The sequence below is a fragment of the Medicago sativa genome, chromosome 6 (assembly GCF_051527215.1).
Source record: "Medicago sativa cultivar Bolivia chromosome 6, Bolivia_mono, whole genome shotgun sequence".
Taxonomy (NCBI): Eukaryota; Viridiplantae; Streptophyta; class Magnoliopsida; order Fabales; family Fabaceae; genus Medicago; species Medicago sativa.
This window is the reverse complement of record NC_140754.1, coordinates 48716533-48731360: the sequence shown is the minus strand read 5'-3', so window position 1 is coordinate 48731360 and position 14828 is coordinate 48716533.

The window sequence follows — 14828 nt, the reverse complement described above, 5'->3', positions numbered from 1 at the left end:
ATGTGAACCTATTTGGTTTTGTATTCGGCAAAATAAAATTATTTGAATGACCATTGTCCCAAAAATGAGATTTTAGCCTATATGGTTAAAAGTTTGATAAATATTAATGTTGAATTTGTCCCTCGATGTCCTTTATTCCGTAACATAATATTTGAAACAATTTCGTTTTAAATTTGGTAAATAGAAAGTCATGAGATGACCCTTATCGCGAATACGAGATTTTAGCTTATATTGTTACATGTTTGTTAAATATGAAGGTTGAACATGTCCCTCGATGTCCCTTGATGCGAAACATGATATGTGAACCTATTTGGTTTGAAATTCGGTAAAATGAAAGTATTGAAATGACCCTTGTCGCGAAAATGAAATGTTAGCCTATGTGGTTAGAAGTTTGATAAACAGTGAACATGTCCCTCGATGTCTCTTGATGCGAAACATGATATGTGAACCTATTTGGTTTTATATTCGGAAAAATGAAAGTGTTGGAATGACTTTGTCGCGAAAATAAGATTTTAGCCTATATGGTTAGAAGTTTGATAAAGGTTGAACTTGTCCCTCGATCTCCCTTGATACGAAACATGATATGTGAACCTATTTGGTTTTGTATTCGGGAAAATGAAATTCTTTGAATGACCATTTTCCCAAAAATGAGATTTTAGCCTATATGGTTAAAAGTTTGATAAATATTAATGTAGAATTTGTCCCTCGATGTCCTTTATTGCGTACCATAATATTTGAACCAATTTCGTTTTAAATTTGGTAAATAGAAAGTAATGAGATGACCCTTATCGCAAAAACGAGATTTTAGCTTATATTGTTACATGTCTGTTAAATATGAAGGTTGAACATGTCCCTCGATGTCCCTTGATGCGAAAAATGATATGTGAACCTATTTGGCTTGAAATTCGCTAAAATGAAAGTATTGAAATGACCCTTGTCGCGAAAATGAAATGTTAGCCTATGTGGTTAGAAGTTTGATAAACAGTGAACTTGTCCCTCGATGCCCCTTGATGCGAAACATGATATGTGAACCTATTTGGTTTCATATTCGGAAAAATGAAAGTATTGGAATGACTTTGTCGCGAAAATGAGATTTTAGCCTATATGGTTAGAAGTTTGATAAAGGTTGAACTTGTCCCTCGATCTCCCTTGATACGAAACATGATATGTGAACCTATTTGGTTTTGTATTCGGCAAAATAAAATTATTTGAATGACCATTGTCCCAAAAATGAGATTTTAGCCTATATGGTTAAAAGTTTGATAAATATTAATGTTGAATTTGTCCCTCGATGTTCTTTATTGCGTAACATAATATTTGAACCAATTTCGTTTTAAATTTGGTAAATAGAAAGTAATGAGATGACCCTTATCGCGAAAACGAGATTTTAGCTTATATTGTTACATGTTTGTTAAATATGAAGGTTGAACATGTCCCTCGATGTCCCTTGATGCGAAACATGATATGTGAACCTATTTGGTTTCATATTCGGAAAAATGAAAGTATTGGAATGACTTTGTCGCGAAAATGAGATTTTAGCCTATATGGTTAGAAGTTTGATAAAGGTTGAACTTGTCCCTCGATCTCCCTTGATACGAAACATGATATGTGAACCTATTTGGTTTTGTATTCGGCAAAATAAAATTATTTGAATGACCATTGTCCCAAAAATGAGATTTTAGCCTATATGGTTAAAAGTTTGATAAATATTAATGTTGAATTTGTCCCTCGATGTCCTTTATTCCGTAACATAATATTTGAAACAATTTCGTTTTAAATTTGGTAAATAGAAAGTCATGAGATGACCCTTATCGCGAATACGAGATTTTAGCTTATATTGTTACATGTTTGTTAAATATGAAGGTTGAACATGTCCCTCGATGTCCCTTGATGCGAAACATGATATGTGAACCTATTTGGTTTGAAATTCGGTAAAATGAAAGTATTGAAATGACCCTTGTCGCGAAAATGAAATGTTAGCCTATGTGGTTAGAAGTTTGATAAACAGTGAACATGTCCCTCGATGTCTCTTGATGCGAAACATGATATGTGAACCTATTTGGTTTTATATTCGGAAAAATGAAAGTGTTGGAATGACTTTGTCGCGAAAATAAGATTTTAGCCTATATGGTTAGAAGTTTGATAAAGGTTGAACTTGTCCCTCGATCTCCCTTGATACGAAACATGATATGTGAACCTATTTGGTTTTGTATTCGGGAAAATGAAATTCTTTGAATGACCATTTTCCCAAAAATGAGATTTTAGCCTATATGGTTAAAAGTTTGATAAATATTAATGTAGAATTTGTCCCTCGATGTCCTTTATTGCGTACCATAATATTTGAACCAATTTCGTTTTAAATTTGGTAAATAGAAAGTAATGAGATGACCCTTATCGCAAAAACGAGATTTTAGCTTATATTGTTACATGTCTGTTAAATATGAAGGTTGAACATGTCCCTCGATGTCCCTTGATGCGAAAAATGATATGTGAACCTATTTGGCTTGAAATTCGCTAAAATGAAAGTATTGAAATGACCCTTGTCGCGAAAATGAAATGTTAGCCTATGTGGTTAGAAGTTTGATAAACAGTGAACTTGTCCCTCGATGCCCCTTGATGCGAAACATGATATGTGAACCTATTTGGTTTCATATTCGGAAAAATGAAAGTATTGGAATGACTTTGTCGCGAAAATGAGATTTTAGCCTATATGGTTAGAAGTTTGATAAAGGTTGAACTTGTCCCTCGATCTCCCTTGATACGAAACATGATATGTGAACCTATTTGGTTTTGTATTCGGCAAAATAAAATTATTTGAATGACCATTGTCCCAAAAATGAGATTTTAGCCTATATGGTTAAAAGTTTGATAAATATTAATGTTGAATTTGTCCCTCGATGTTCTTTATTGCGTAACATAATATTTGAACCAATTTCGTTTTAAATTTGGTAAATAGAAAGTAATGAGATGACCCTTATCGCGAAAACGAGATTTTAGCTTATATTGTTACATGTTTGTTAAATATGAAGGTTGAACATGTCCCTCGATGTCCCTTGATGCGAAACATGATATGTGAACCTATTTGGTTTCATATTCGGAAAAATGAAAGTATTGGAATGACTTTGTCGCGAAAATGAGATTTTAGCCTATATGGTTAGAAGTTTGATAAAGGTTGAACTTGTCCCTCGATCTCCCTTGATACGAAACATGATATGTGAACCTATTTGGTTTTGTATTCGGCAAAATAAAATTATTTGAATGACCATTGTCCCAAAAATGAGATTTTAGCCTATATGGTTAAAAGTTTGATAAATATTAATGTTGAATTTGTCCCTCGATGTCCTTTATTCCGTAACATAATATTTGAAACAATTTCGTTTTAAATTTGGTAAATAGAAAGTCATGAGATGACCCTTATCGCGAATACGAGATTTTAGCTTATATTGTTACATGTTTGTTAAATATGAAGGTTGAACATGTCCCTCGATGTCCCTTGATGCGAAACATGATATGTGAACCTATTTGGTTTGAAATTCGGTAAAATGAAAGTATTGAAATGACCCTTGTCGCGAAAATGAAATGTTAGCCTATGTGGTTAGAAGTTTGATAAACAGTGAACATGTCCCTCGATGTCTCTTGATGCGAAACATGATATGTGAACCTATTTGGTTTTATATTCGGAAAAATGAAAGTGTTGGAATGACTTCGTCGCGAAAATAAGATTTTAGCCTATATGGTTAGAAGTTTGATAAAGGTTGAACTTGTCCCTCGATCTCCCTTGATACGAAACATGATATGTGAACCTATTTGGTTTTGTATTCGGGAAAATGAAATTCTTTGAATGACCATTTTCCCAAAAATGAGATTTTAGCCTATATGGTTAAAAGTTTGATAAATATTAATGTAGAATTTGTCCCTCGATGTCCTTTATTGCGTACCATAATATTTGAACCAATTTCGTTTTAAATTTGGTAAATAGAAAGTAATGAGATGACCCTTATCGCAAAAACGAGATTTTAGCTTATATTGTTACATGTCTGTTAAATATGAAGGTTGAACATGTCCCTCGATGTCCCTTGATGCGAAAAATGATATGTGAACCTATTTGGCTTGAAATTCGCTAAAATGAAAGTATTGAAATGACCCTTGTCGCGAAAATGAAATGTTAGCCTATGTGGTTAGAAGTTTGATAAACAGTGAACTTGTCCCTCGATGCCCCTTGATGCGAAACATGATATGTGAACCTATTTGGTTTCATATTCGGAAAAATGAAAGTATTGGAATGACTTTGTTGCGAAAATGAGATTTTAGCCTATATGGTTAGAAGTTTGATAAAGGTTGAACTTGTCCCTCGATCTCCCTTGATACGAAACATGATATGTGAACCTATTTGGTTTTGTATTCGGCAAAATAAAATTATTTGAATGACCATTGTCCCAAAAATGAGATTTTAGCCTATATGGTTAAAAGTTTGATAAATATTAATGTTGAATTTGTCCCTCGATGTTCTTTATTGCGTAACATAATATTTGAACCAATTTCGTTTTAAATTTGGTAAATAGAAAGTAATGAGATGACCCTTATCGCGAAAATGAGATTTTAGCTTATATTGTTACATGTTTGTTAAATATGAAGGTTGAACATGTCCCTCGATGTCCCTTGATGCGAAACATGATATGTGAACCTATTTGGTTTCATATTCGGAAAAATGAAAGTATTGGAATGACTTTGTCGCGAAAATGAGATTTTAGCCTATATGGTTAGAAGTTTGATAAAGGTTGAACTTGTCCCTCGATCTCCCTTGATACGAAACATGATATGTGAACCTATTTGGTTTTGTATTCGGCAAAATAAAATTATTTGAATGACCATTGTCCCAAAAATGAGATTTTAGCCTATATGGTTAAAAGTTTGATAAATATTAATGTTGAATTTGTCCCTCGATGTCCTTTATTCCGTAACATAATATTTGAAACAATTTCGTTTTAAATTTGGTAAATAGAAAGTCATGAGATGACCCTTATCGCGAATACGAGATTTTAGCTTATATTGTTACATGTTTGTTAAATATGAAGGTTGAACATGTCCCTCGATGTCCCTTGATGCGAAACATGATATGTGAACCTATTTGGTTTGAAATTCGGTAAAATGAAAGTATTGAAATGACCCTTGTCGCGAAAATGAAATGTTAGCCTATGTGGTTAGAAGTTTGATAAACAGTGAACATGTCCCTCGATGTCTCTTGATGCGAAACATGATATGTGAACCTATTTGGTTTTATATTCGGAAAAATGAAAGTGTTGGAATGACTTTGTCGCGAAAATAAGATTTTAGCCTATATGGTTAGAAGTTTGATAAAGGTTGAACTTGTCCCTCGATCTCCCTTGATACGAAACATGATATGTGAACCTATTTGGTTTTGTATTCGGGAAAATGAAATTCTTTGAATGACCATTTTCCCAAAAATGAGATTTTAGCCTATATGGTTAAAAGTTTGATAAATATTAATGTAGAATTTGTCCCTCGATGTCCTTTATTGCGTACCATAATATTTGAACCAATTTCGTTTTAAATTTGGTAAATAGAAAGTAATGAGATGACCCTTATCGCAAAAACGAGATTTTAGCTTATATTGTTACATGTCTGTTAAATATGAAGGTTGAACATGTCCCTCGATGTCCCTTGATGCGAAAAATGATATGTGAACCTATTTGGCTTGAAATTCGCTAAAATGAAAGTATTGAAATGACCCTTGTCGCGAAAATGAAATGTTAGCCTATGTGGTTAGAAGTTTGATAAACAGTGAACTTGTCCCTCGATGCCCCTTGATGCGAAACATGATATGTGAACCTATTTGGTTTCATATTCGGAAAAATGAAAGTATTGGAATGACTTTGTCGCGAAAATGAGATTTTAGCCTATATGGTTAGAAGTTTGATAAAGGTTGAACTTGTCCCTCGATCTCCCTTGATACGAAACATGATATGTGAACCTATTTGGTTTTGTATTCGGCAAAATAAAATTATTTGAATGACCATTGTCCCAAAAATGAGATTTTAGCCTATATGGTTAAAAGTTTGATAAATATTAATGTTGAATTTGTCCCTCGATGTTCTTTATTGCGTAACATAATATTTGAACCAATTTCGTTTTAAATTTGGTAAATAGAAAGTAATGAGATGACCCTTATCGCGAAAACGAGATTTTAGCTTATATTGTTACATGTTTGTTAAATATGAAGGTTGAACATGTCCCTCGATGTCCCTTGATGCGAAACATGATATGTGAACCTATTTGGTTTCATATTCGGAAAAATGAAAGTATTGGAATGACTTTGTCGCGAAAATGAGATTTTAGCCTATATGGTTAGAAGTTTGATAAAGGTTGAACTTGTCCCTCGATCTCCCTTGATACGAAACATGATATGTGAACCTATTTGGTTTTGTATTCGGCAAAATAAAATTATTTGAATGACCATTGTCCCAAAAATGAGATTTTAGCCTATATGGTTAAAAGTTTGATAAATATTAATGTTGAATTTGTCCCTCGATGTCCTTTATTCCGTAACATAATATTTGAAACAATTTCGTTTTAAATTTGGTAAATAGAAAGTCATGAGATGACCCTTATCGCGAATACGAGATTTTAGCTTATATTGTTACATGTTTGTTAAATATGAAGGTTGAACATGTCCCTCGATGTCCCTTGATGCGAAACATGATATGTGAACCTATTTGGTTTGAAATTCGGTAAAATGAAAGTATTGAAATGACCCTTGTCGCGAAAATGAAATGTTAGCCTATGTGGTTAGAAGTTTGATAAACAGTGAACATGTCCCTCGATGTCTCTTGATGCGAAACATGATATGTGAACCTATTTGGTTTTATATTCGGAAAAATGAAAGTGTTGGAATGACTTCGTCGCGAAAATAAGATTTTAGCCTATATGGTTAGAAGTTTGATAAAGGTTGAACTTGTCCCTCGATCTCCCTTGATACGAAACATGATATGTGAACCTATTTGGTTTTGTATTCGGGAAAATGAAATTCTTTGAATGACCATTTTCCCAAAAATGAGATTTTAGCCTATATGGTTAAAAGTTTGATAAATATTAATGTAGAATTTGTCCCTCGATGTCCTTTATTGCGTACCATAATATTTGAACCAATTTCGTTTTAAATTTGGTAAATAGAAAGTAATGAGATGACCCTTATCGCAAAAACGAGATTTTAGCTTATATTGTTACATGTCTGTTAAATATGAAGGTTGAACATGTCCCTCGATGTCCCTTGATGCGAAAAATGATATGTGAACCTATTTGGCTTGAAATTCGCTAAAATGAAAGTATTGAAATGACCCTTGTCGCGAAAATGAAATGTTAGCCTATGTGGTTAGAAGTTTGATAAACAGTGAACTTGTCCCTCGATGCCCCTTGATGCGAAACATGATATGTGAACCTATTTGGTTTCATATTCGGAAAAATGAAAGTATTGGAATGACTTTGTCGCGAAAATGAGATTTTAGCCTATATGGTTAGAAGTTTGATAAAGGTTGAACTTGTCCCTCGATCTCCCTTGATACGAAACATGATATGTGAACCTATTTGGTTTTGTATTCGGCAAAATAAAATTATTTGAATGACCATTGTCCCAAAAATGAGATTTTAGCCTATATGGTTAAAAGTTTGATAAATATTAATGTTGAATTTGTCCCTCGATGTTCTTTATTGCGTAACATAATATTTGAACCAATTTCGTTTTAAATTTGGTAAATAGAAAGTAATGAGATGACCCTTATCGCGAAAACGAGATTTTAGCTTATATTGTTACATGTTTGTTAAATATGAAGGTTGAACATGTCCCTCGATGTCCCTTGATGCGAAACATGATATGTGAACCTATTTGGTTTCATATTCGGAAAAATGAAAGTATTGGAATGACTTTGTCGCGAAAATGAGATTTTAGCCTATATGGTTAGAAGTTTGATAAAGGTTGAACTTGTCCCTCGATCTCCCTTGATACGAAACATGATATGTGAACCTATTTGGTTTTGTATTCGGCAAAATAAAATTATTTGAATGACCATTGTCCCAAAAATGAGATTTTAGCCTATATGGTTAAAAGTTTGATAAATATTAATGTTGAATTTGTCCCTCGATGTCCTTTATTCCGTAACATAATATTTGAAACAATTTCGTTTTAAATTTGGTAAATAGAAAGTCATGAGATGACCCTTATCGCGAATACGAGATTTTAGCTTATATTGTTACATGTTTGTTAAATATGAAGGTTGAACATGTCCCTCGATGTCCCTTGATGCGAAACATGATATGTGAACCTATTTGGTTTGAAATTCGGTAAAATGAAAGTATTGAAATGACCCTTGTCGCGAAAATGAAATGTTAGCCTATGTGGTTAGAAGTTTGATAAACAGTGAACATGTCCCTCGATGTCTCTTGATGCGAAACATGATATGTGAACCTATTTGGTTTTATATTCGGAAAAATGAAAGTGTTGGAATGACTTTGTCGCAAAAATAAGATTTTAGCCTATATGGTTAGAAGTTTGATAAAGGTTGAACTTGTCCCTTGATCTCCCTTGATACGAAACATGATATGTGAACCTATTTGGTTTTGTATTCGGGAAAATGAAATTCTTTGAATGACCATTTTCCCAAAAATGAGATTTTAGCCTATATGGTTAAAAGTTTGATAAATATTAATGTAGAATTTGTCCCTCGATGTCCTTTATTGCGTACCATAATATTTGAACCAATTTCGTTTTAAATTTGGTAAATAGAAAGTAATGAGATGACCCTTATCGCAAAAACGAGATTTTAGCTTATATTGTTACATGTCTGTTAAATATGAAGGTTGAACATGTCCCTCGATGTCCCTTGATGCGAAAAATGATATGTGAACCTATTTGGCTTGAAATTCGCTAAAATGAAAGTATTGAAATGACCCTTGTCGCGAAAATGAAATGTTAGCCTATGTGGTTAGAAGTTTGATAAACAGTGAACATGTCCCTCGACTTGATGCGAAACATGATATGTGAACCTATTTGGTTTCATATTCGGAAAAATGAAAGTATTGGAATGACTTTGTCGCGAAAATGAGATTTTAGCCTATATGGTTAGAAGTTTGATAAAGGTTGAACTTGTCCCTCGATCTCCCTTGATACGAAACATGATATGTGAACCTATTTGGTTTTGTATTCGGCAAAATAAAATTATTTGAATGACCATTGTCCCAAAAATGAGATTTTAGCCTATATGGTTAAAAGTTTGATAAATATTAATGTTGAATTTGTCCCTCGATGTCCTTTATTCCGTAACATAATATTTGAAACAATTTCGTTTTAAATTTGGTAAATAGAAAGTCATGAGATGACCCTTATCGCGAATACGAGATTTTAGCTTATATTGTTACATGTTTGTTAAATATGAAGGTTGAACATGTCCCTCGATGTCCCTTGATGCGAAACATGATATGTGAACCTATTTGGTTTGAAATTCGGTAAAATGAAAGTATTGAAATGACCCTTGTCGCGAAAATGAAATGTTAGCCTATGTGGTTAGAAGTTTGATAAACAGTGAACATGTCCCTCGATGTCTCTTGATGCGAAACATGATATGTGAACCTATTTGGTTTTATATTCGGAAAAATGAAAGTGTTGGAATGACTTTGTCGCGAAAATAAGATTTTAGCCTATATGGTTAGAAGTTTGATAAAGGTTGAACTTGTCCCTCGATCTCCCTTGATACGAAACATGATATGTGAACCTATTTGGTTTTGTATTCGGGAAAATGAAATTCTTTGAATGACCATTTTCCCAAAAATGAGATTTTAGCCTATATGGTTAAAAGTTTGATAAATATTAATGTAGAATTTGTCCCTCGATGTCCTTTATTGCGTACCATAATATTTGAACCAATTTCGTTTTAAATTTGGTAAATAGAAAGTAATGAGATGACCCTTATCGCAAAAACGAGATTTTAGCTTATATTGTTACATGTCTGTTAAATATGAAGGTTGAACATGTCCCTCGATGTCCCTTGATGCGAAAAATGATATGTGAACCTATTTGGCTTGAAATTCGCTAAAATGAAAGTATTGAAATGACCCTTGTCGCGAAAATGAAATGTTAGCCTATGTGGTTAGAAGTTTGATAAACAGTGAACTTGTCCCTCGATGCCCCTTGATGCGAAACATGATATGTGAACCTATTTGGTTTCATATTCGGAAAAATGAAAGTATTGGAATGACTTTGTCGCGAAAATGAGATTTTAGCCTATATGGTTAGAAGTTTGATAAAGGTTGAACTTGTCCCTCGATCTCCCTTGATACGAAACATGATATGTGAACCTATTTGGTTTTGTATTCGGCAAAATAAAATTATTTGAATGACCATTGTCCCAAAAATGAGATTTTAGCCTATATGGTTAAAAGTTTGATAAATATTAATGTTGAATTTGTCCCTCGATGTTCTTTATTGCGTAACATAATATTTGAACCAATTTCGTTTTAAATTTGGTAAATAGAAAGTAATGAGATGACCCTTATCGCGAAAACGAGATTTTAGCTTATATTGTTACATGTTTGTTAAATATGAAGGTTGAACATGTCCCTCGATGTCCCTTGATGCGAAACATGATATGTGAACCTATTTGGTTTCATATTCGGAAAAATGAAAGTATTGGAATGACTTTGTCGCGAAAATGAGATTTTAGCCTATATGGTTAGAAGTTTGATAAAGGTTGAACTTGTCCCTCGATCTCCCTTGATACGAAACATGATATGTGAACCTATTTGGTTTTGTATTCGGCAAAATAAAATTATTTGAATGACCATTGTCCCAAAAATGAGATTTTAGCCTATATGGTTAAAAGTTTGATAAATATTAATGTTGAATTTGTCCCTCGATGTCCTTTATTCCGTAACATAATATTTGAAACAATTTCGTTTTAAATTTGGTAAATAGAAAGTCATGAGATGACCCTTATCGCGAATACGAGATTTTAGCTTATATTGTTACATGTTTGTTAAATATGAAGGTTGAACATGTCCCTCGATGTCCCTTGATGCGAAACATGATATGTGAACCTATTTGGTTTGAAATTCGGTAAAATGAAAGTATTGAAATGACCCTTGTCGCGAAAATGAAATGTTAGCCTATGTGGTTAGAAGTTTGATAAACAGTGAACATGTCCCTCGATGTCTCTTGATGCGAAACATGATATGTGAACCTATTTGGTTTTATATTCGGAAAAATGAAAGTGTTGGAATGACTTTGTCGCGAAAATAAGATTTTAGCCTATATGGTTAGAAGTTTGATAAAGGTTGAACTTGTCCCTCGATCTCCCTTGATACGAAACATGATATGTGAACCTATTTGGTTTTGTATTCGGGAAAATGAAATTCTTTGAATGACCATTTTCCCAAAAATGAGATTTTAGCCTATATGGTTAAAAGTTTGATAAATATTAATGTAGAATTTGTCCCTCGATGTCCTTTATTGCGTACCATAATATTTGAACCAATTTCGTTTTAAATTTGGTAAATAGAAAGTAATGAGATGACCCTTATCGCAAAAACGAGATTTTAGCTTATATTGTTACATGTCTGTTAAATATGAAGGTTGAACATGTCCCTCGATGTCCCTTGATGCGAAAAATGATATGTGAACCTATTTGGCTTGAAATTCGCTAAAATGAAAGTATTGAAATGACCCTTGTCGCGAAAATGAAATGTTAGCCTATGTGGTTAGAAGTTTGATAAACAGTGAACTTGTCCCTCGATGCCCCTTGATGCGAAACATGATATGTGAACCTATTTGGTTTCATATTCGGAAAAATGAAAGTATTGGAATGACTTTGTCGCGAAAATGAGATTTTAGCCTATATGGTTAGAAGTTTGATAAAGGTTGAACTTGTCCCTCGATCTCCCTTGATACGAAACATGATATGTGAACCTATTTGGTTTTGTATTCGGCAAAATAAAATTATTTGAATGACCATTGTCCCAAAAATGAGATTTTAGCCTATATGGTTAAAAGTTTGATAAATATTAATGTTGAATTTGTCCCTCGATGTTCTTTATTGCGTAACATAATATTTGAACCAATTTCGTTTTAAATTTGGTAAATAGAAAGTAATGAGATGACCCTTATCGCGAAAACGAGATTTTAGCTTATATTGTTACATGTTTGTTAAATATGAAGGTTGAACATGTCCCTCGATGTCCCTTGATGCGAAACATGATATGTGAACCTATTTGGTTTCATATTCGGAAAAATGAAAGTATTGGAATGACTTTGTCGCGAAAATGAGATTTTAGCCTATATGGTTAGAAGTTTGATAAAGGTTGAACTTGTCCCTCGATCTCCCTTGATACGAAACATGATATGTGAACCTATTTGGTTTTGTATTCGGCAAAATAAAATTATTTGAATGACCATTGTCCCAAAAATGAGATTTTAGCCTATATGGTTAAAAGTTTGATAAATATTAATGTTGAATTTGTCCCTCGATGTCCTTTATTCCGTAACATAATATTTGAAACAATTTCGTTTTAAATTTGGTAAATAGAAAGTCATGAGATGACCCTTATCGCGAATACGAGATTTTAGCTTATATTGTTACATGTTTGTTAAATATGAAGGTTGAACATGTCCCTCGATGTCCCTTGATGCGAAACATGATATGTGAACCTATTTGGTTTGAAATTCGGTAAAATGAAAGTATTGAAATGACCCTTGTCGCGAAAATGAAATGTTAGCCTATGTGGTTAGAAGTTTGATAAACAGTGAACATGTCCCTCGATGTCTCTTGATGCGAAACATGATATGTGAACCTATTTGGTTTTATATTCGGAAAAATGAAAGTGTTGGAATGACTTTGTCGCGAAAATAAGATTTTAGCCTATATGGTTAGAAGTTTGATAAAGGTTGAACTTGTCCCTCGATCTCCCTTGATACGAAACATGATATGTGAACCTATTTGGTTTTGTATTCGGGAAAATGAAATTCTTTGAATGACCATTTTCCCAAAAATGAGATTTTAGCCTATATGGTTAAAAGTTTGATAAATATTAATGTAGAATTTGTCCCTCGATGTCCTTTATTGCGTACCATAATATTTGAACCAATTTCGTTTTAAATTTGGTAAATAGAAAGTAATGAGATGACCCTTATCGCAAAAACGAGATTTTAGCTTATATTGTTACATGTCTGTTAAATATGAAGGTTGAACATGTCCCTCGATGTCCCTTAATGCGAAAAATGATATGTGAACCTATTTGGCTTGAAATTCGCTAAAATGAAAGTATTGAAATGACCCTTGTCGCGAAAATGAAATGTTAGCCTATGTGGTTAGAAGTTTGATAAACAGTGAACTTGTCCCTCGATGCCCCTTGATGCGAAACATGATATGTGAACCTATTTGGTTTCATATTCGGAAAAATGAAAGTATTGGAATGACTTTGTCGCGAAAATGAGATTTTAGCCTATATGGTTAGAAGTTTGATAAAGGTTGAACTTGTCCCTCGATCTCCCTTGATACGAAACATGATATGTGAACCTATTTGGTTTTGTATTCGGCAAAATAAAATTATTTGAATGACCATTGTCCCAAAAATGAGATTTTAGCCTATATGGTTAAAAGTTTGATAAATATTAATGTTGAATTTGTCCCTCGATGTTCTTTATTGCGTAACATAATATTTGAACCAATTTCGTTTTAAATTTGGTAAATAGAAAGTAATGAGATGACCCTTATCGCGAAAACGAGATTTTAGCTTATATTGTTACATGTTTGTTAAATATGAAGGTTGAACATGTCCCTCGATGTCCCTTGATGCGAAACATGATATGTGAACCTATTTGGTTTCATATTCGGAAAAATGAAAGTATTGGAATGACTTTGTCGCGAAAATGAGATTTTAGCCTATATGGTTAGAAGTTTGATAAAGGTTGAACTTGTCCCTCGATCTCCCTTGATACGAAACATGATATGTGAACCTATTTGGTTTTGTATTCGGCAAAATAAAATTATTTGAATGACCATTGTCCCAAAAATGAGATTTTAGCCTATATGGTTAAAAGTTTGATAAATATTAATGTTGAATTTGTCCCTCGATGTCCTTTATTCCGTAACATAATATTTGAAACAATTTCGTTTTAAATTTGGTAAATAGAAAGTCATGAGATGACCCTTATCGCGAATACGAGATTTTAGCTTATATTGTTACATGTTTGTTAAATATGAAGGTTGAACATGTCCCTCGATGTCCCTTGATGCGAAACATGATATGTGAACCTATTTGGTTTGAAATTCGGTAAAATGAAAGTATTGAAATGACCCTTGTCGCGAAAATGAAATGTTAGCCTATGTGGTTAGAAGTTTGATAAACAGTGAACATGTCCCTCGATGTCTCTTGATGCGAAACATGATATGTGAACCTATTTGGTTTTATATTCGGAAAAATGAAAGTGTTGGAATGACTTTGTCGCGAAAATAAGATTTTAGCCTATATGGTTAGAAGTTTGATAAAGGTTGAACTTGTCCCTCGATCTCCCTTGATACGAAACATGATATGTGAACCTATTTGGTTTTGTATTCGGGAAAATGAAATTCTTTGAATGACCATTTTCCCAAAAATGAGATTTTAGCCTATATGGTTAAAAGTTTGATAAATATTAATGTAGAATTTGTCCCTCGATGTCCTTTATTGCGTACCATAATATTTGAACCAATTTCGTTTTAAATTTGGTAAATAGAAAGTAATGAGATGACCCTTATCGCAAAAACGAGATTTTAGCTTATATTGTT